Raw genomic sequence first — 22,717 nt, 5'->3', positions numbered from 1 at the left:
ACTTTGATAAGAATGGAGGAGGTTGGTAATCAACAGCTAATAATGACAAATGTTAAGGGAAATACAAATGTTAAGAAGAATGAAAGAGTAAAGTTAATTTATCGATAGTGAAGTAATTGAGGAAGGCCTCTTTGAGGAAGTTACATCTGACCACAGATTTGAATAATGATAAGGAATGAGCCTTGGGAATATTCCCAGCAGAAGTTAAAGCTTTGAGGCTCAGATATGAGAACAAGGTTGCTTGTTCCAGGAAGAGCAAGGTCAATATGGCTGAAGGGTAGAGAGTACTTGGTTAAAGATGAAGTCACACAGAAACGCTGAGGCCAATAAATGTTCATTATATTTCTTAGCTCATGATTCATTCTAGATAGAAAATTATGAAACTCAGATATCTAAAGATTATTCATAAGTTTACCCTAAAATATTGACTAAATTTGGAAGAACTATCGATAGTAGTTAATTTATTGTTCTCTTTTACTTAATAAAATCTTCCAACTTGCTTATTTCTTTGCTCAAAACCAGCAGAGTTTCATTACCGCATATAGGTATCAGAAATGGTCATTAAGAACTGCAATCAGGATGATTTGGAAAGCATGGGTTCTTCGGCTTTAATTCTTATGCTCATTTTTTTTTTAAATTTGATTTTCTTCTTTACACAATATTAATGTCAAAAGCAACCTGGAAGAGGAAAAAACTCATAATGATAGTCTCTGGAAGAAGAGCTTGGAGTCTTGAGGAGTTACTTTCCATTGTTTTGCCAGGTGGTGCAAATGGGCAAATTATATTTGGAAACTGATCATGCCTTTTGAAAATGATCTGCTGGTATACTTCTGTAATACATTGTGGATTCTTGGCATTCTTTATGTAATTATTTTATCTTGTCTTTTCCCTTTAATAATTTGTTTTGCTTATATTGTATGCTTTTTAATAAATGGGTGTGGCTAAATTGATCCAAGTATCTGGTAATAAACATTTCTGACATTGAAAAGAAATTACATATGCCAGTAGTAAAAAGTTTCATTTTTAAAATAATATATTTTATTTATTTTTTACAGAGGGATAGAGAGTTAGAAACATTGATGAGAGAGAAACATTGATCAGCTGCTTCCTGCACACCCCCTACTGGGTACGTGCTCACAACCAAGGTACATGCCCTTGACCAGAATAGAACCTGGAACCCTTCAGTCCGTAGGCCTATGCTCTATCCACTGAACCAAATTAGTTAGGGCAAAAGTTTCATTTTTTAATTTTTTTTTTAATTTTTTTATTTTTATTGGGGGTGACATTGATTAATAGGCTCATATAGGATTTAAATGCAAATTTCTTTTTTAAAATATATCTTATCTGATAAAAGAGAAATATGCAAATTGACTGTCACTCCAAGACACAAAATTGCTGTCCCTATGTGGTCAAAGATGGCTTCCCCCATGTGGACACAAGATGGCTGCCACAAGATGGCCTGCAGGGGAGGGCAGTTGTAGGCAGTTAAAGGTGACCAGGCCAGCAGAGGAGGGCAGATGGGGGAGACCAGGCTAGCAAGGGAGGCAGTTGAGGGGACCCAGGCCAGCAAGGCAGGCAGTTGGGGGTGACCAGGCCAGAAGTAGATGGCAGTTAGGGGCAACCAGGCTGGCAAGAGAGGGTAGTTCGGGGTGACCAAGCCAGCAGGGAGGACAGTTAGGGGCAATTGAGCCACCTGGGGAACAGTTCGGTGTCGATCAGGCTGGCAGAGGAGTGGTTAGGGGGTGATCAGGCTTGAAGGCTGAAGTGGTTAGGGACAATCAGGCAGAGGCTTGTGAGCAGTTGGGAGCCAGCAGCCCTGGATTGTGAGAGGGATGTCCAACTGCCCATTTAGGTCTGATCCCGGTGGGATGGGAGCCTAAATGGGCGGTAGGACATCCCTCAAGGGGTCCCAGATTGGAGAGGGTGCAGACTGGACTGAGGTTACCCCCACTTGTGTATGAATTTTGTGCACCAGGCCTCAAATATATATATTTGAGGAAGAAAGAGCGAGAGAGAGATATAGAAACATCAATCATGAGAAAAAATTGATCAGCTTCCTCCTGCATGTCCATGACTAGGGATCAAGTCCTTAACCCAAGCATGTACTTTTGACCAGAATCGAACCCAAGATCCTTCAGTCCACAGGCCAACACTATCCACTGAGCCAAACCAGCTAGGGCTCAAGTGCACATTTCTATGATACATGTGACATTTATTGTATTGTGTATCTACCACCCAAAATCAAGTCATTTCTTTATTTTATATTTTAATAATTTGATGTTGATTTAGTCATATTTCCCAGAGCATTATTTTTTTTCAAAGTAACACAATATAAAAATGTATAGATTTAGTGGATTACAGAGTTAACCTTTATAATAATCATTTTGCTAAACATCTATAATTAAATATCTTCTGGACAATTTTGATGCTATAGGAAACCTCTCAATATGATAACTACTTTTTGAATTAGTTATTTTTCTTCCAAACTCAATCTGTACATATAGTTGCAAATATAGGTGAGAATGGGGACTTTCTTATTCATAGTAACAAGAAGTATTGAGAGCACTGATTGTTGTTTTATATTTCACTAGAGGCCTGGTGCATGAAATTTGTGCACTCAGGGGAGAGGGTGTCCCAGCCTGGCCTGTGCCCTCTCACAGTGTGGGAGCCCTGTAAACAATTGCCCCAAAGAGTTAGGCCCCACCCACCCATCTGGGGCTCCTCAATGAATTGTCCCAAAGAGGTAGGCCGGAGCAAGGGTACTGCCTCCACAGCATGTGCATGGGGTCATGGGAATCCCGCCTTTGCTGTGCGTGCAGTCATCTTGTGATGACATGACAGGGTCATGTGTGAAGGCATGATGTCTAGTTAGCCTTTTATTAGTAAGGATTCCCTTTTCCTTAAGAAAATAGTCCACAAGTAAGTGACTTAAAGAGGGGTAGGAAAAGAGAAAAGGATGTATTTTGTAGAATTTTTTTAAAGTGAGCCAGTGTGACACTCACCTTTGCTAAGCCCTCTAGAATGTGATTCACTCTTCACACAAGTAGAAAATCCCAATAGCCATGTTCAGATTCCTAGGCCTAAGCTAGGTCAATGGCCTACTAGAAAAAATAATATTTGTTTGCCTGTATACAATTATGTCCATAAGGGATTTGTGTGAAAATACAGAGATTAAACATTTTCTATTTTTTGAGGGTCCTATCCAATTTTGACATTTTTGCAAAGATTTCATTCTGCAGTTAAGTTTCATATTTATAGACAAGAATGTTTTCCTTAAATATAATTCTCCATGCATTCAGCCAGTTTAAAATTCTCTAGTAGCTTCACCTTGCACTTATAATAAGTTCCACATTTGACTCTTGCCTACAAAGCCCTACAAAACTGTGCCAGCCCATTCCCAGTTCTTTTCATTTATTTTTAACCGCTTTTCCCCTTGTTTATCACGTTCCAATTATGGTGTTACTGTTTCTCAGATAAAGCAATTGTTTTGTTTGCAGCAAATATTTTTTCCTCACTATTTCTGTAGACAAATGTTACTGTGTAGTTAGAAGCTGTGAGGATTAGGCAATTGTGGCATATTGTGTGCAAAGAGGTAAAGGGTAGTATATGACAGTGGTCAGCAAACTCATTAGTCAACAGAGCGGCAAACCGAGGCTCGAGAGCCACATGTGGCTCTTTGGCTCCTTGAGTGTGGCTCTTCCATAAAATACCATGGCCTGGGTGAGTCTATTTTGAAGAAATGGTGTTAGAAAAAGTTTAAGTTTAAAAAATTTGGCTCTCAAAAGAAATTTCAGTCCTTGTATTGTTGATATTGGGCTCTGTTGACTAATGAGTTTGCCGACCTCTGGTTTAGAGCATGATCTCTGAGGAAGAAAACCTTGAATTTCAAATTAAGCTTCATTTCTTAGTAAACTATAATCTTGAATATGTTACAAAACCCTTTTAATTTAGTGTGCTAATTGGTAAAAGGTGTATAATAATAGGTCTATATAAAAAAAAAGCAAAATTAAATGCAACAACTAAGTTGGGAGAGTGCTGGGAAAAGAATATAAATAATTATTCATTTTTTTAATTCTTGTATTTCAATAAGGATATATATGATAGAGTACAGATCTATTTCCAGCAAAAGTGCTACTCCCTCAAACATGTGTTCACTGAAATTTGTTGTTTTTAAGTTACTAATTTTATATCAGTTTCTGAGAGGAATCTGTTTTGTTTATCCAAAGTGAAACATAGTGAACAAAATTTTTGTGTTTATGTCCATGCTATTTCACTGTTTAGACAAAAATCATTAATTCAATGTATTTTTTCTTGGGATTCTTTATTTCTAATAGAAATTTATTGTCAAAAGCTAAATGCTCTAGCAATTTTGTACTTTCTCTTTCTGCCAAAAATTCAGTGAAGCCCTGAGGGTTTGGAATATTATGCACAACATTGTTGTTGTTTGTGATTATTTAGATTATATATTCTGCCATTCATCAGACCTCTTCACTTATCAATGAAAAATGAGACACAGCACACAGTAGGGCAGACAGTGTGTGTGCTGTCTATCTGAAGGATCAGACTAAACAATAAGATTACAACTATTAAATTACTACAAAATTATTAAATAATGAAGATTCTGACTTAAAATTTTTATGACCTCATCAATTAAATAAACAAACTTAAATATTTATCATATTGAAATGGATATATTTCCTAGTGGCAGAAAAATTTGTGTGTTTGTATTTATGTATAGAGGACAGTTTCACTTATTGGATCTACATTTTCAGATTAGGTCCTAAATTGCTTTCTAGGCTAAGGCCACTGATATCACTTCTTTATTTATTAATTAGAGGCCCAATGCACAAAGATTCATGCAAGAATGGGCCTTCTTTCCCCTGGCTGATGGCACCACCTTCATTCTGGCTAGAGCCGCCTTTCTGCTACAGCCCACAGCCACCTTTCCACCTTCTCATGCTGCCTAGAACCCTGGAGCAGCTGGGGTGGTGCGTAACGCCTGTGTCATCGCCATGGCTGCTTGGTGCCTGTGTATGCAAATTAACCTGCCATCTTCTTTTATTAATTTGCATACTCACTCCTGATTGGGTGATGGGCATCACACAGGTATGGTCAATTAGCATGTTAATCTTTTATTAGATAGATTTTTTCCATGTCTTATGTTCCCATCCAAGTAATCCTAGTTCATTTATAGCCTAAAATAAGCTTTAGTATCCAATTATATAGAAGAAGAGAATGAAATTTTGATTATTAGAATAAAAGTTTCTTTACCTCAAGGTTTATTTTAAGCTACCAAAAAAAGCTATAACAAAGCTAGAGTGTTTCTTTTAGGTCTTATAAGAATTAAAATTTTATTTTCCTTTTAACTAGTTTAATATAGAATGAAAGAGAGGAAAAATAACCTGTAATCATCCTAGTTTTCTTTTTACCAAGTACCTACTCATCATATCTGATTTCACCTATAATATGAATCTGAGACATGGTATTTTATTCTAATGATACACACATTTCCTTTTTTTTTTCCACTATTAAGCAATGTGGTTTAATATTTTCTTGTTTAGGAATATAATTATATTAAATGAAGTCAACTCAGAATATAAGCTATTGAGCTATGGATAGACTGTACACAATGAATGCAATGAGTCAGGTAGATTCAAATAGAGAAATTGATTTTTAAGTGGAAATCAAAGCATGTAATAGAAAACCAAATGAAATTGAATGCAGTTTACATGGTGATCTCAATTAAAAATGATTAGCTGTCTATACTAAACTAACTTTTTTATTATAGAAATCCTAACATTACTGTACTGATAAGGTTCAGGCTATCAACAGCTGGGCAGCTTTACTAGACCTTTAGGCATTTTCTTCTCCTTCATGTTTTGTTTTAATTTCCACTTAATTTAAAATAAAAATTTCATTACTTTATCTGCTAAAGTGGCTCAAAACAAATTATCCTCATGTCATTGCAAAGACTGACTTCTCTTGAAATCATCTTCTTTGATTTGTGTCTTCCATTTAATATTGAAATTAAACTTTGCTCCTATATTTATAGCTATATTATCTCATAATCCAATTCTATTCTCTCTTTTATTTTTTGAAATATATGCTTACATTATCCCTTGACATTTTAAACACTTTCTTCATATTTAAAGCCATTTTTATCTGCCTATTATTGAGATTTCCTTGGGTTAAATCATTATCACATCATCAAAACAAAGCTAGAAATTATAGGAAGATTTCTTCTTTTTTCTTGTCTAAATATATATAAATGACTATAAAATCAAGCTACTTTATTTCTGTTTGAGTTTGTCTGAGAAAGGAGGGGGCGTTTATTTGAGGTGTCCCTTGAGATAAACTTTAACCGTACAGGTGTTCGGACATTCAAAGTAGTTGCCAGCAAAAAGACTACTTTAGGAAGGCAGGACCGGGGTAGGCAATTTCATCTGACCTTATTTATAATAATAAAAGGGTAATATGCTAATCAGACCAGATGTCCTTCTGGACAAAGCCAGGCTGGAGGGAAGCCAGCCCAGGTTCCAGGTGCCAGAAGCCAGGAACATCAGCGAGGGGAAGAAAGGCCTACTCTTGCATGAATTTTGTGCATCAGGCCTCTAGAATTAGTGTAATTGTGACTACCGGAGGAATTATGCCACACAAATAGTTACAGTTGCAATTCATACTGTTTTCCTTTTATCATTGCAGTGGGCACAAAGCTTATTAACACACAGCACACTGTTACTCACAAATTCCTGGTGCCGTGGGTACAGACTCAGCTCCCAAAATGTGGATTCCTCTGGTGGCAGCAGTGGTGCCTTCAGCTGGCTGGTCAGGTCAGGAACGAAGTTTCAGTTTCAGGGCGGCATTGCCTTCAGAGGTCTCTGCGCACAGTCCAGATTGATCAGGGCCCCACCATTCCTCTGTCTTCTGGCACTGAATGGAACTGAGCAGAGTAGGGAGGGGGACTGCACTCAAACTGAAGGTGATCAGCAAAGATAAAATTTCAGAGATCAGATCCAGCAGTGCAACACAGGTATCAAAGCAATCAGCAAAGACCAGGCATCCAGCAATCAAACAATGATCAACTCAAATGGTGTTCAGGGACCCTTTAAATAGCCTCTAGTACCCATGGCAGTCCAGGGGGGAGGAGGGAGATTCTGTTAAATAAAATGCATAACAAGATCTCAAGTTTAACATTAGTTCTAATGGGCCTATCAGTAAACAAGCTTGTAAGCACTCAGTCTCACTCTGGAGATGGGGAGGTGTGTATGTCATCAGACACATGGTTATAGTCAGTCTAAGTCAGCAGTCTAAGTTCAAATCCTTATCAATAGAATACACACACTTCAGGGCAGTGGGGGATGTGTCCTTAATATCTCACTTTAAGTTTCAGGACAGTTAACTCAAATCTTTTAAAATCTTTTAAACATTTCTTTGGCATTTTTAAAACATTTCTATATTTTACTACAACAGAGTTTGATCTTAATTTATTTTTGTGAAATCCAAGATTTATTTCCCAAAAGAATGGAAATTCTGGAATATGTAAATATATGCATGGGGTTAATGATTTGAACATATTATCGTCAGAAATGTATAACCATTTTAATACTTTATGTTTTTTTGTTATTGGATGAGATGTGTGAAATATAATTTTCTGAGCAATCATTAAAAATTGAATTAGTAAGAAAATTTATGCTCAGAGCTCAACTCAGAGTGGGTATAGAAAACTCTCTGCTTAAGAGAAGAAAAAAGAAGTGGATGTTTTAACAAGTGATGATAAGATTATCATGAATAATCAGTACTTTGATGTTTGGCATTTCATTGTGTTGAGTCATTTTTTTGAATGGAAAATTCTACTGGCCATGAATGAAATTTGGAAGACTTTAAATATGAGAAGAGCCCACATTATAAATAGTTAATATGCTGAATTATAGAAATCCAAATAAACAGATGACGCTTTGGAGTTGTTTAAATCAACAAACATATATTAAAGCTTCTACCATGGCCATGCAGAGTACCAAGATGAGTAAGACCTAGGGCTTGCTCTCTGAAAATGAGACATATATGACAGAAGAAAATAAATGTAATTCATTCAGTAACAAAGCATCTATATATATATATATATAAAGCCTAAGCGACCATTACAACAGAACAACCACAACAACAGAAATGGCTGGTCGACCAGTCACTATGATGCGCACTGACCACAAGAGGGCAGATACTCAACATAGGAGCAGCCCCCTGGTGGTCATTGTGCCCCCATAGCCAACCTCCCATAGCCAGCCAACCTCCTCCAATCCCTTCCCACAGCCGGCAAACCTCCTGTGATCCCTCCCCTCATCTAGGAGGCCCTGTCTGGCAGGCCCTGGCCAGCCTGGACACAATCAGTACTGGGCGAGAAGGCCCCAATAGGCCCTGATTGCTGGCCAGGCTTAAGGACCCTAGCTGTGTATGAATTTCGTGCACCGGGCCTCTAGTATACAATAAATAGAAATGGCCTATATAAAAAAATCCTAGTAAAAATATTTTCCATTAGGAATTTTACAGAAAAGATCTCCCAGCCTTTCCATTCCATATTATCCTTTTCAAGTAAATTTTTCATTTTCCCTAAATGTATCTCAACTAAACCTTGTTGAAACCAATGCTTTTATTTTTCTGTGATAATACTTCAGGCAACATATCTTCTATCTCTATAGAGACATATTTCCTTTACCACACAGGTTCAGACATTCCTAAGTCTTTCTCCAACATTTAAATATATTTTGTTATCATAATTGCAAGGGCTATTTCTGATTTATATTCAAGTAACATAAATGTTGTTGGGTAAATGACTTATACGAGAAAGGAAGGATGCATAAGTCAAAAGTGTTTCACCCACACTAGCAATATTTGCAAATGCTATTGTATAGAATGTGTATTATTACTGAGATTGGAACACAAGATAATGGGCTTATCAGGGCCTGGGCACTTTCTTTTTGTGTCTTTCTCCTTCATAATTCATAAGTCAAACAGCATTTCTTTGGTCTTCCTAACAAAAATAGAGACTAGAATCTTCCATCTTTCTATTTTGGAATGCATCATAGTTGCAGAAATACATTGTGGACTCCAGTGTAATTTTGCTACTTCAGGAGTAGTTCTGAAGCAATGGTACCTCTGCAAGCACCCAAATGTGGGAGACATGGATAGCTCTCTGAAATGTCAAAACTCTTTATAGTAATAGACTGGAAATCACAGTGACTGGATCCGTATGTGCTCATGGGATCCTACTCTTGGACTGTTATTTCCCGGGGACACAGGAACTACCTAAGCAATCATTGGTCTTCTAACTTTATCTCAAAAGCACTGAATGTTTTTAATAATTATTTTGCAATTCTATCAAATTGAGGAGGCAAAGCATAAGCCAAATTGTCAGCACAGAGGAAAAAAGGGAAGATTTGCACATAGTTTTCAAATTATACCCTCTTGTGTGAGTGCATATAGCAATGTAGGATTTAAAAGTGTCAGCACAATATTGCTAATTAATGAAGGGTTGACTGACTAAATTTGTCATAGCTTTTTGTCATACATATTTGAACTTGTAGACTAGAATGGTCAACTTACTATTTTTAAGCAGTTTTCAGTAGAGTTTGACCCACTTTTGAAAAAAAGTTTAAAAATCGGGCAACAAGGAGTTACACAATTTTAATAAGTATCAACCTCTGCTTGATTTTATCTTCAAGCATCACAACTGAAATTGGAACTTTCCAGATCATTTTAAATTAAATTGATTAATAAAACATCATGTTAAAATGAATTTTTCATGGTTTGGGAGCTAATGTTCTCAATTATTTATCAATGCAAAGTGTAGGAAACATGCACAAACAGCATACATGAGCTGATCCGTGAACTTTCCCTTAAAACAAGATGATAAATGGTCTATTTTTCTACCATACCAAAGCAATATGTTAATGTTTTCTACTCTGAAAACATTTGCTCTTCAGGAAACCAAAACAGGACATCAACTGTTGTAATGAAATACAATTTTTTTCTTTTTTGTAAAATAATCTCAGCCCTGATATGGTAACAAAATATGCAATTTAACTAACAAATTCTTTAGGCATTTGAGTTATATTTCCATAATCATTTCAGTCTCATTTTTCATTTTAATGGGCATTTAAGTTTTTAGAATTAAGTGTCCCTGAAACTATCATGTGGTCCTATGATTTTATTTAGCATTAATCTACATTCAATGTCTTTTTGTAGAAAAATAATGTTTACAATTAAAAGTCATTTAAAAAGTAAAAAGTCTTTTATGTTTTGAACCTTATATTCTTTGTAATTCAAAATGACTTTAAAATGTTAAGTGAAGATTAACAACTTAGTACATATTTTCTGAATGACAGCTTTGCAATGATCATTTCAGCAATGTCTCCAGAATCAGAGAACACTAGGATGTTTTTCTGACCTCCATGTAAGCACTTTAGGGTACTGATTTACAGATAATGACCATAAGGCCTTATCAAGCATTAGACAATGTGATTTGACAGGTTCTAGAGCAAGATATCTGAAGAGACTGTTAATACTCATCCATTGCCCAGCATTATCTATTCCATCAACCTCCTTTCTAGTCTCTCTATCGTTTGCTTTAATAACAATCATTTCTTTGTCATGATGTAAAATTAGATTTGTCAATTTCTACAGAATAATATACACAATAATATAAAACCTTCCATTATGTAGTGTATGCTTTAGCAACTTTATTCAATAACTAGAGGCCTAGTGCACGAAATTCATGCATGGGGGCAGCAGAGGGTCCCTCAGCCCAGCCTGCACCCTCTCTAATCTGGGACCCCTAGAGGGATTGGGCCTAAATGTGCTGTCAGGCATCCCTCTCACAATCCAGGATTGATGGCTCCCAACTGCTCACTTGACTGCCTTCCTGATTGCCCCTAACTGCTTCTGCCTGCCAGTCTGATCACCCATAACCATTCCTCTGCCAGCCTGATGGATGGCTATCTGCTCCCCTGCCAGCCTGTTTACCCCCAATTTCCCTCCTCTGCTGGTCTGGTCACCCCTAACAGCCCTCCCCTGCAGGGTTGATCATCTCCAACTGCCCTCCCTTGCAGGCCTGGTCCCTTTCAACTGCCCTCCCTTGCAGGCGTGGTGCCTTCCAACTGCCCACCCCTGCTTGCCTGATTGCCCACAACCGCCCTCCCTTGCAGGCCTGGTCCCTCCCAACTGCCCTCCCCTGCTGGCCATCTCGTGTCCACATTGGGGCAGCCATCTTTGACCACATGGGGGCAGCTATTGTGTGTTGGAGTAATGGTCAATCTGCATATTACTCTTTTATTAGATAGGATAGAGGCCTGGTGCACAGATGGGGGCACCAGGTTTGTCCTGAAGGTTGTCCCAGATCATGATGGGAGTTCCCTTAGGGTGTGGGGTGGCCTGAGCGAGGGTCCTGCAGGGTGTCCCAGATCATGATGGGAGTTCCCTTAGGGTGTGGGGTGGCCTGAGCGAGGGTCCTGTGGTGGTTTGCAGGGCAGCCATGCCCCCTGGCAACCCTAGTGGAGGTCCTGATATCTGGAATTTATTTATCTTCTACAATTAAAACTTTGTAGCCTGGAGCAGAGCCAAGCCTTCTGCTTGCTCCATGGCTGACAGGCATTTATGTTTGGATTTGTTTACCTTCTATAATTGAAACTTTGTAGCCTGAAGTAGATGCTTAGGCCCTTCAGCAGGCAAGGGCAGGTGGAAAGCTTTGCTTCTTCTATTGCCTGGGAAACCCAAGCCTCCCTCCTGCTCTCTGTGGCCGGAGCCACCTTGGTTGGGTTTATTTGCATGCTCACTCTGACTGGCTGGTGGGCATGGGTGGTGGGCGTAGCTTGCGGGTATAGTGGAATGGTGGTTAATTTGCATATTACTATTTTATTAGGCAGGATTAACAAAATATTGTATATATTTAGTAGTGATTCTTAACTTTTCTAATGCAACAACCCTTTAATACAGTTCTTATGCTGTGGTGACCCCAACATGAAATTATTTTCATTGCTACTTCATAACTGTCATATTGCTACTGTTAATGAATCATAATGTAAATATCTGTGTTTTCTGATGGTCTTAAGCTCTACAGCAGTGGTTCTCAACCTGTGGGCTGCAACCCACAGGTTGAGAATGCTAGCAGGGTCACCTAAAACCATCAGAAAATAGAGATATTTACATTACAATTCATAACAGTAGAAAAATTACAGTTATAAAGTAGCAATGAAAATAATTTTATTGTTAGAGATCACCACAACATGAAGAACTGTATTAAAGAGTCATGGCATTAGAAAGGTTGAGAACCACTAAAAAGTGTACAAGATGATTTGATAGATGTATGCATTGTAGAATGATCACCACAATCATTTCTTTCTGATTAGGATATTTATTTATTTATTTACCTAATTGCTCTGGCTGGGAATTCCAGTACTATGTTGAATAGTAGTGTCAGTGGAATACATTTTTTTTTCTGATCTTAAAAAAAAAAAAAAAGTTTTAGCTTTCACTTTTGAGTATAATGTTAGTTGTGGGCAAGTTATACATGGCCTCATTATGTTGAGTTATTCCATTCTATACCTAATTATTGAGAGTTTTTATTATGAAACTAGAGGCCCAGTGTATGAAATTCTTGCACTGAGTGTCCCTCAGCCCAACCTGCCCCCTCTCACATACTGGGAGCCCTCAGGGGATGTCCTACTGACAGCTTAGGCCCGCACACCACTGGGAGAGGGCCTAAGCCACAGTCTGGCCTCCCTTTGTGGGAGGCAACCAGGCTGATCAGGGGAAGGCACCAGCCCCATCACCCTGCTGCTGTGGCCACTGCCAGTCACCACAGCCACCAAAGTGTTTTCATCAACACAGACTTCAGTCCCTTCACCAAGAAAAAATGACAACTTTCTTTAGGCATTTTCAAGATGTGTCTTTCATAGGATATGCATTTCTTTCTTTTTTTAATCCTCACCTGAGGATATATTTCCATTGACTTTTAGAGAATGTGGAAGAGAAAGGGAAAGACAGAGAGAAACATCAAAGTGAGAGGAACAATTTGATTGGTTGCCTCCTGCATGAGCCCTGATCTGGGCCCCTGCCAGGGAGGAGCCTGCAACCTAGGTACTTGCCCTTGATCAGAATCAAACCCAGACCCTGCTGTCTGCAGGCCAAGGCATTGTCCACTGGGTCAAACAGGCTAGGGCAGGATATGACATTCCTTAGCCCTCCAGCAGTGGACCTTCATTTTTTTCTCCAGGAGTGTGGTAGAAAAGCCCTAGATCACCTTTTTGGATTCTTATACCCAAATTACTAAGAATATTACCAGTAGCATACAGGAAGCAATGTGCAGTCAGAAAATGTGTTTCCTCTATAGTTCACACCAATCACAGGCAGGGGCCCTCCAGCTCCCTCTGATTGCCGGCTTCCCCCCTGCTCAGGCCTTGGGCAGGAGCAGACCCCCAGCTCCCTGTGATCAATCCCAGGCTCCGCTCCTGCCCCCTTGTTCTGATTGCAAGCTTGGCCCTGCCCAGGAGCCCCCCAGCTCAGCCCATGTAGCCTTACCTCACAGTGACCTGGTGCCAGGATGTTCCTGGGACACAGGCGCTGGGTGTCTGTGTATGCAAATTAACTGCTATCTTTTTCGGGTCGTTTTGAATACTCACTCTGGCTATGGGCATAGCGAAGGTACTGTCAATTCACATGTTTGTCTACTATTAGGTAACATAAGGTTGAATTTTGTCAGACGCTTTTTCACCATCTATCAAAATGATCATATGATTTTTATCCTTCATTCTGTTAATTCAGTGTATCACATTTATTAATTTGCATATATTAAAACGTCCTTATACCTCAGGGATAAGTTCAACTTGATCTTGTATGATCCTTTTGATGCAGAATTTTTGGCCTGGAACCTGGATTCTTTGTCCACTGGAGTCGAAGAATAAATCCATGAACAGAGGGTAGTATAACAAAGGTGGAGATTTATTTATTTATTTATTTATTTATTTTTTAAAATATATTTTATTGATTTTTTACAGAGAGGAAGGGAGAGAAATAGAGTTCTAGAAACATCAATGAGAGAGAAACATCGACCAGATGCCTCTTGCACACCCCCCACTGGGGATGTGCCCGCAACCAATGTACATGCCCTTGACCTGAATCAAACCTGGGACCTTTCAGTCCGCAGACCTACGCTCTACCACTGAGCCAAACCGGTTTCAGCGGTGGATATTTACTGAAGAACAAGTACAGACTCCCATATGGGGAGGGGGAAAGAGTCCCACTGAGTTCCTTTCCCTTATGGTTTATAAAGGCTGCAGATATTTGTGCCTAATATCCCCTCTGATTGGTCACTATTTCCTTAGACTTGTTACTATAGTAACTCCTGAGCTCAAAGGTAGAACCTCACATTAGACACCTGAATCTCTCCCCACTCCTTCCTTATTGTTTTCCTATTCCCTTTGGGCTTTCTTTTTCTGAATGAATGAATGAATGAATGAATGGCTTCCTTCCCTTTATTTTTAAAATACAGACCTTTTGCTTTTCCCAGCTCCCTCTTCTATGGAAATGTACCTGTTCTAGCTTTTTAGCTTCCCTATTCTATGAAAATATGCCTTCTGCTGCACTACAGCCCTGTGCTTCCTCCATGGTCCCCTTAATTTGCAAAACTTCTAAAATTTCCTAAACCTGTCCCTTTTCACCCTCAAAAATTCCTGTTTTGTTTCTACCTCTAATGAATGTAAACTTAACAGTGCATGTTATAAAATATAATCATCAGAAAAGTGCCTTAGAAATCAACTAACTCAATCTAGTCATGAACACATTGAAAAAAAATGGTTTAAGAGAGTTTAAGTGCCTTGCCCTAGACCCATGGTTGGCAAACTACAGCTCGCGAGCCACATGCAGCTCTTTGGCCTCTTAAGTGTGGCTCTTCCACAAAATACCATGGCCTGGGTGAATCTATTTTGAAGAAGTGGCGTTAGAAGTTTAAGTTAAAAAAAATTTGGCTCTCAAAAGAAATTTTAATCGTTGTACTATTGATATTTGGCTCTGTTGACACTGCCTTAGACCATAAAGTTATCTGAAAAGCAAGGTACAGAATAGGGATTTAGTGAACTTATTATAGTTTATTTCAGTATATCATGTTGTCATCCTTCTATTCTCCCTCTGTACTGGAAAGGGAAAACAAAACAAAAAATATTTTATCAAGGTTTATCCTGCTAGTTACAGAGTTAAAAGTAGAATGTACCATTATTCTCTCTAATTTTAACTAGTTAAGATATATATATATATATATATATATATATATATATATATAAAATTTATTTTTGCCTAACATGGTGAAAAAAAGAAGATAAGTTTATTCAAATAACTGAAAAAAGGACAGTTACAGTAAGAGCAGGTGATAGGTGGTCAGGATGTGGTACAAGACATTACACTAGTAATGCAGTCCATAGTCAATATATTCCCAAACAAAAGATGAAATCAAATTCACTTGAATTGTCTCTGCAAGTCCAACCTATTAAATTAAAAAAGATAGCTAGGTGAAAAAACATCTCAAGTGATTTATTTTTAATTTTATAGTTTATCCTTATCTAGATTATAAGGGTAAGATTTTTTTCTTACTCCCATTGATCAACATAAAAAATAAAATTTCTCATAAGGATGTGTTTTCTACCCCATGCCATACCAAAATGGTCTTCTGAATAAACTGAGCCATGTAAAAATAAAAATAGTAAAAAAAAAAAATCATATCTCCTTTATATCAGTTTTTTCAAATGTTTATTGAGTTAGTTTATAAGTCATATTAGTTTCAGAGTTTGCTGATGAAAGAAAAATTTATGAGCTAGAATTAATTCAACTTCTCCTCATGGTCAATGTAACTCTATACAGGATTATTCTCTTTATTCCTGATAAAGTATGTCTGATCAAAATACCAACACAACTACATTTATATCATATTTTCTCTCTCTCTCTCTCTCTCTCTCTCTCTCTCTCTCTCTCTCTCACACACACACACACACACACACACACACACACACACACATATATGACCCTCAGCCTAGTTTGTACCCTCTCTCAGTGCGGGAGCCCATGAGGAGCTGGCCTGGCCTAAGCCACCAGTTTTGAGCCCAGCTTCTGGCTGAGTGGCCCTCTCCATGTGGGAGTGAACTGACCACCAAGGGGCAGCTCCTGCATTGAACGTCTTTTCCCTGGTGGTCAGTGTATGTCATAATGACTTTTTGTTCTACCTTTTGGTTGAATTGCATATTAATCTTTTATTATATAAGATACAATAGGAAAACTAGTGAATATATATATATATATATATATATATATATTTTTTTTTTCATTTCCCAGCCTCATGTAACTTGTTTTCTAGACTTCACTGACAACAGGTTTGATAGGAGCAGAAAACAGAAGGTTAAGAAATAAACACAGAATATCTCAACTAAAGGTTAGAGCAGTTAAAAAAAAAAAAGAAATAAACACAGAAAAATTACCATAAAATTGCAATATACATGTTAAGAAATATATTATGTTACCAAATAACACTTTGCAAGTTATTGGTGTTTCTTCTGAGGCCAGAATAATACACCCACCAAATCTATGTTTTCGAATAAAGCAAGAGACAAGAAAATCACACAAGTGAGCAGGAACTACAGGAATAGGGAGGCTTGACTCCCTCTCTGGACATAAACATAAACAGCAATAGATGTTAATGGGAAGTTGCTTGTATCTGTGTATATTTTAAATTAAATAATAATTTTGTTCAAATTAATACAAATACCAATGGAATAGGGTTGCCAAGGGTTTTTTTATTTTTTTCATTTTTATTTTTTTAAAATTTACTTTAAGTTATCTTGGCCTGCAATGAAAACAGGTAAAGATGTTTTATTAGCTGAACTACTTTTTATTCAGGTCAATCAAGATTTTTCTAAATGTACTACCTGTGTATCACTTCTTTGTTCCATAAAAGAAACTGTAAAAACTAGATCACACTGTGTTATAGTGATGAGACCAATTCTGTCTGTCTGTTGAAGACAATGCACGTCGTTGTGCTTTTTCCCCTGAAAGTAGGAACACAATATTTTCAGGCTCAAATGCATCAACTTAACCTCATATTTTTTTTAATGGTAATTGGAATAGGTACTTCCACGGTTAGTGATGTGTTTAAGTAATGCCAACATTGATATATCAATAATTCTATGCATGATGTTAGCCTAAAAAGTTAAAAACAATACTTAATTTATAGGTGATATTTTTATATAGATTATTCAAACATATCCTTCATGACAAGAATTAGCACTAAAGATGACTATGTTCACTAAGTGCTAGATAAACATAGACTATTGCACAAACAATATAATTCATATAGAGCCCTTTTTGTTACTCACTATCAGATATTTTTATGAATATTACAATATTAATATTTTCATTAATAAGCTAAGAAGTCTATATTTCAGACAATTGTATTTTTATCTAAGAAATTTCAACTACTTCCATAAGGTCTGATCAAATAATCAAATTGATAATTTCTCCCCTAGGAACTGACCTTTAGGCCACTTCACAGTGGACATTCCACTTGCTAGGACCATTATCTTTCCCCTCTGGAGTTTCCCAGAATCCGGACCTGCACAGAGAATTCTCTGCCCAGAAAAAGCCCACCTAGAGTCCTTTTAAAACCTCTGACTCCCATTCTTTTGGGGGCTTGGCACCATTTAGGCCTCAGCCCATCTGGGTATCCAGATGGCCTAATATATTCACAACTCTTCACCCTTTTTGGTCTCCTTCAATCCTTCTTCAGCAACCTTAACATTTGGTGCTGAAACCCTGGAGGGTACCATGGGAATGGAGAGCCATCATCCTGGCTTTGATTACCCCAAGTTTGTTACTCAGAAAGCAGTTGGCAATGGCAGCTCAACCTGTACTTACCTCTGAATCGTACTCGGGTGACATGATGGCTAGCCTCAATTAGGCCTGCCTCCTTTATGAACCTTCCAGAACCAGCCAAGAAGGACACTGGATCAGGACAGTCCATTGCTGACTCTCCATCCACACTGGCCAATCTTCTCCACAATTACCCTCCTCTTGAGTCTTCTGCCTACTCTCTCTCTCACTAACTTCTCAAAAGTCTCTTGTCTTGAAAGTCCTAGCACTAAGCCATTTGGCTTAGTGTCCTTCTAGATTGGGGACACCCACTCCGGAGGGTCACCTCTCATTTCTCATGATGATTTGTTTAGCAGTGGAGATGCATGCCCTAAACAGTCACCTTTGGATTTGTGGTCTGTCACTCACCCTTTCTCTCTCATGGGACAAGCTGCACTTTCAAATTTAATACATTGCATAATTTAGATAATTGCTGTCACTGCAATGGAAAATGGTCAGAGATTTCCTACATCCAGGCCTTTTTGTCCTCCAGTCTCCACCCTCTCTCCATCAGTTCTGCTCTACCTATCAGATTTTTCTCCATCGCACAAAACAGCATACCAATAACACTTCTGATTGTGAATCTACTTTTGACCCAACAGACCACCAACCTCTACCCTTTTATACATCCCCTCCCTCACCTGTAGCCCCCAAACTCAGGCCTCCTAATAGCAACCACTGAGCCCCAATCTTCAGGTAAGGTAGAAAATTCAAAATCTTAATTAAGTTTCACCTAATTAAGTTAACTCTCAAAACTAAAGAACCTTAAGCTACTCTCCTACCTTTAGCCTTTATGCACATCAGGGCAATCCCCCCATATATCTTCCGTTTTAGTCCTTTTGAACTCCTCTATGGAAGGCCCTTCTTATTAGGAAACTTCCCTTCCACAGAGACCCATTTTGGAGACTACGTTTTAAATCTTATCATACAATTACTGAAGAACATGCTGACCAGGACTTCCCTCAACTTTTACAGGAGACATCCCCCCTATTCCTCCTAAAGGAAATCCATCAATAATTTACATCCCTGAGGGCAAATCCCTTACCAGGTACTCTTAACTGCCCCAATTGCAGCTCAACTATCAGGACATACCCCATGATTCCACCTTTCCTGATTAAAACCCATCCCCACAGCACCTCTATCACATGAGCTAGAGTTCCCTAAGCATCATAATCCCAGATCAAGCCCAGCAGACTCCACCTTACCCATATCCCAGAGGAAGAGGAGGAATAAGTGAGCACTCCTGCAGGTGCTCCCTATGATGTACCCTAATAACCCGACTTCCCTGAAAGCCCACCTCCTCTCCCATCACAAATCCTCCAGGTCCTAGCTACTGCCCCTTCTCTCTTTGCAACAGGATTCTCACCTTTCCATGGGACTGATTTCTACAAAGGGACTTCAGTTACCCATGGGATGAAACATCTTTTTCTAGATCCCGAACATACGCTTCCCCACTTGGGACAATCCTGACCTTGGAAGTGTGAATTAACTCTCTTTCTCATCCTGTTCCAATCCTCCTCTCCTACACCCATAAGAAACTTTCTTATCTCCATTTATCTTAAACGGACACTTAACCTTACACATTCCCTCCTAAACCAGACCAATCCAACCTTAGCCAGAAATTGCTGGCTATGCCTTTCCCTCTCCTCTTCATATACCACCATCCCTATATCAATCAAGAGATGGAATCAGGCAAAAACCACTCTAGCTTATAAAAAGGAAAAGGGAACTATATTTCTCAAAAAGGCAGACAACCTTTCCAGGTAATTATCCTACAGACCAGGCAAATCAAGCCTCCCTTCTTTTCTGTTCTTATATTCAATCTCTTGCTAAGGTAGCTCCTTCCTCTCTCCTGGCCACAGGTCCTATCACTCTACACATCCCACTAATCACTCAAGCCCCTTTATGCTTTACAAGGTCAAAGGGCAGTATAACAATAGGCCATCCCAATTTCTTCAGTGGAACCCTGTGTCAACTCTTGTTTTTCCTAAGTGTACAATTTTGTGATAGTTTCCTATCAAGGTATTGTATACTTTGGCTTCAGTCCCTTGTTTCATAACATTTAGATCTGAATTTAGACTCAAATTTAGTTTGAGAAAATGACTTAAGAGAATTTGGATACACTTAAATATTTCTATGTGAGCAGGTCACAAGAGTTCCCATATTAGACAGTGAATCAACTTCTCAACAAAGATTAAAAACTACTTGCATGTTTGATCTGAATTAACCTTTCAGGTCATTGGGGCACCATTTAGTAAATTGTGTTGGCTCTTTGTAAATGGGATCAAGGCTATAAAAGTGTTCTTTCATCTAACTGAGAAAATAAATTTGCTTATGTGCATTAGTCTGGGAATCAGAAACATGCTTAAAATCATTAAGACCAAAGTGATTATATAGTTTATGTAGAAATTATTTTATTTTATTTTATTCTTTTTAATCAAGTGAGGCTTTTTATTGTTGTTTTTCTTCCTTTTTTTTTTTTTTAATTAAGGATCCCTTACTGGTCCTGCTTCCATGAGTGGCCAAGACCACGTGGAAAGGGGGAGGGGAACCAGGCAGCATGGGAAAGGGTTATGTTCACAACATTCCATTTATACACAGAACTACACAGATAAGCACAGAGTCACTATTGTGGTTAGAAGTTGGCAGCATGGGAAAGGGGGGGAGAACAGGTTGCAAGTAGGGGTGTCGTTAAAAAAAATACAGGCCCTCTCCAAAACTGGGGTGCCTGGGGTAGGGAGGACTTGGTCTGTTTCAACCCAAGAGGAATCAGAAGATGAAAAGCTGTTTGGGAAGGCCAGAACCATCAGGGGTGGAGGGAGAAGGAAGGTCCAGGGGGTGGGGGCTGTTTGGCAACTGGGTGAAGGGATTGCCCTCCCCCTGCTGGGATCCCTCCAGCCCCTCCGGTCTGGCAGAAGGGGGGCAGCCTGCAACCCCCCACAGGCAGGTGTGGGTCTGCCAGATGCTCCAGGCAGGGGCTGGAGAGGGCTCACAAAGGCTTGCCCTCCAGGGAGATGACAGCACTGCCCCCCCAGCTTCTCTGCCAGAGTGCAGCGGTCCTTCACCTCCTCGTAGCAGTTTGCTTGTAATTCATGCTTCATCCCCGTAAGCTTCTTCTTGATGGCATCCTTGGAGCTGGCGTAGATCATTTTGCTCTTAAGAGGCGCAGACTCAGGGGCCCAGAAGATAAACACCAGGTCCTCCTTCTTGCTCTCCTTGGTCTCATAGGTGGCATCATTCAGAGCATAGCCGCAGTCTTTGTCCTGCAGCATCTTGACGAAGGTGGCGTAGGGGTCATCCACTGTCTGGCCCACATCACCAGGATCTCCTTGCCCTCTTCCAGGATGATGTTCTTCTTGTCTTCGCTCAGGCAGAATCATATACTTTAAATAGTGGTCCCCCTGATATTTCAAGTACCTCCCCCCATACATAGCTATTATGATATTATTTTTTCCTCCATTGACCTCTCTATTCCCTCTCCCACCTCCAGCACATGCTCTCAACCCCTAGTGACTGTGTCCATTGATTATGCTTATATGCATGCACACAAGTTCTTTGGTTGATCCCTTTTCTCTCCTACTTCCCTCTGTGGTTTGACAGTTCAATGTTTCTCTGTCTCTGGATCTATTTTTTGTTCATTAGTTTATATTGTTTACTATATTTCTCAAATGAGTGTTTTCATCTAGTATTTCTCTTTATCTGACTGGCTTATTTCACTTAGCATAATGCTCTCCAGTTCCATCCATCTGTTGTAAATGGTAAGAGTTCCATCATTTTTTACAGCATAGTAGTATTCCATTGTATAGATGTACCAGAGTTTTTTTAATCCACTCATCTGCTGATGGGCACCTAGGCTGTTTCAAAATCTTAGCTGCTATGAACATAGAGGTGCATATATTCTTTCTGATAAGTGTTTCTGATTTTTTCGGGTATATTTCTAAAAGAAGGATTACTGGGTCAAATGGAAGTTCCATTATTAATTTTTTTGAGGAAACTCCCTACTGTTTTCTACAGTGGCTGCACCAGTCTGCAGTCCCACCAGCAGTGCACGAGGTTTCCTTTTTCTCCGCATCCTCGCCAGCACTTGTCCTTTGTTGATTTGTTGATGATAGCCATTCAGACAGGTGTGAGATGGTACCTCATTGTCATTTTGATTTGCATCTCTCAGATAATTATTGACTTTGAGCACGTTTCATATGTCTCTTGGCCTTTTGTATGTCCTCTTTTGGAAAGTGTCTATTTAGGTCCTGTGCCAATTTTTTGATTGGTTTATCTTCCTTTTGTTAAGTTGTATGAGTTCCCTGTAAATGTTAGTGTTTAAACCCTTATTGGAAATAACATTGGCAAACATGTTCTCTCATGCAGTGTTTTTTTGTTTTGTTTTGTTTTGTTTTGTTTTGTTTTGTTTTTTTTGTCTCGTTGGTGGTTTCTTTTGCTGTGCAGAAGCTTTTTATTTTGATGTAGTCCCATTTGTTTATTTTCTTCTTAATTGCCATTTCCTTGGGGGTTATAATGGTAAAGATATTGCTATATTGGTAAAGATATTGCTAGGACATATGTCTGTTATTTTGCTGCCTGTAATTTGCTCTGAAGTTTTATGGCTTCCTGTCTTATGTTTAAATCATTTATCCATTTTGAGTTTATTTTTGGGTATAGTTTAAGTTGGTGGACAAGTTTCATTATTTTGCATGTGTCTGTCCAATTTTCCCAACACCATTTATTGAAGAGATTGTCTTGACTCCATTGTGTGCTTTTGCCTCCTTTGTCAAATATTAATTGA

General features: G+C 38.8%; 1 pseudogene across 1 annotated transcript; it reads right to left on the bottom strand.

The window, feature by feature from the left end:
- Positions 1-20,354: 20,354 nt before the first annotated feature.
- LOC311616789 (cofilin-1-like) lies at positions 20,355-21,307 on the bottom strand (annotated as a pseudogene). Its single transcript has one exon. The product of its transcript is annotated as a cofilin-1-like (transcript).
- Positions 21,308-22,717: the final 1,410 nt, after the last annotated feature.

This window comes from Pipistrellus hanaki (genome assembly GCF_964339955.1).
Source record: "Pipistrellus hanaki genome assembly, chromosome: 2".
In the NCBI taxonomy this organism is placed as follows: domain Eukaryota; kingdom Metazoa; phylum Chordata; class Mammalia; order Chiroptera; family Vespertilionidae; genus Pipistrellus; species Pipistrellus hanaki.
The sequence above is the reverse complement of the archived record's forward strand: the minus strand, read 5'-3'. Positions and strand labels throughout refer to the sequence as shown.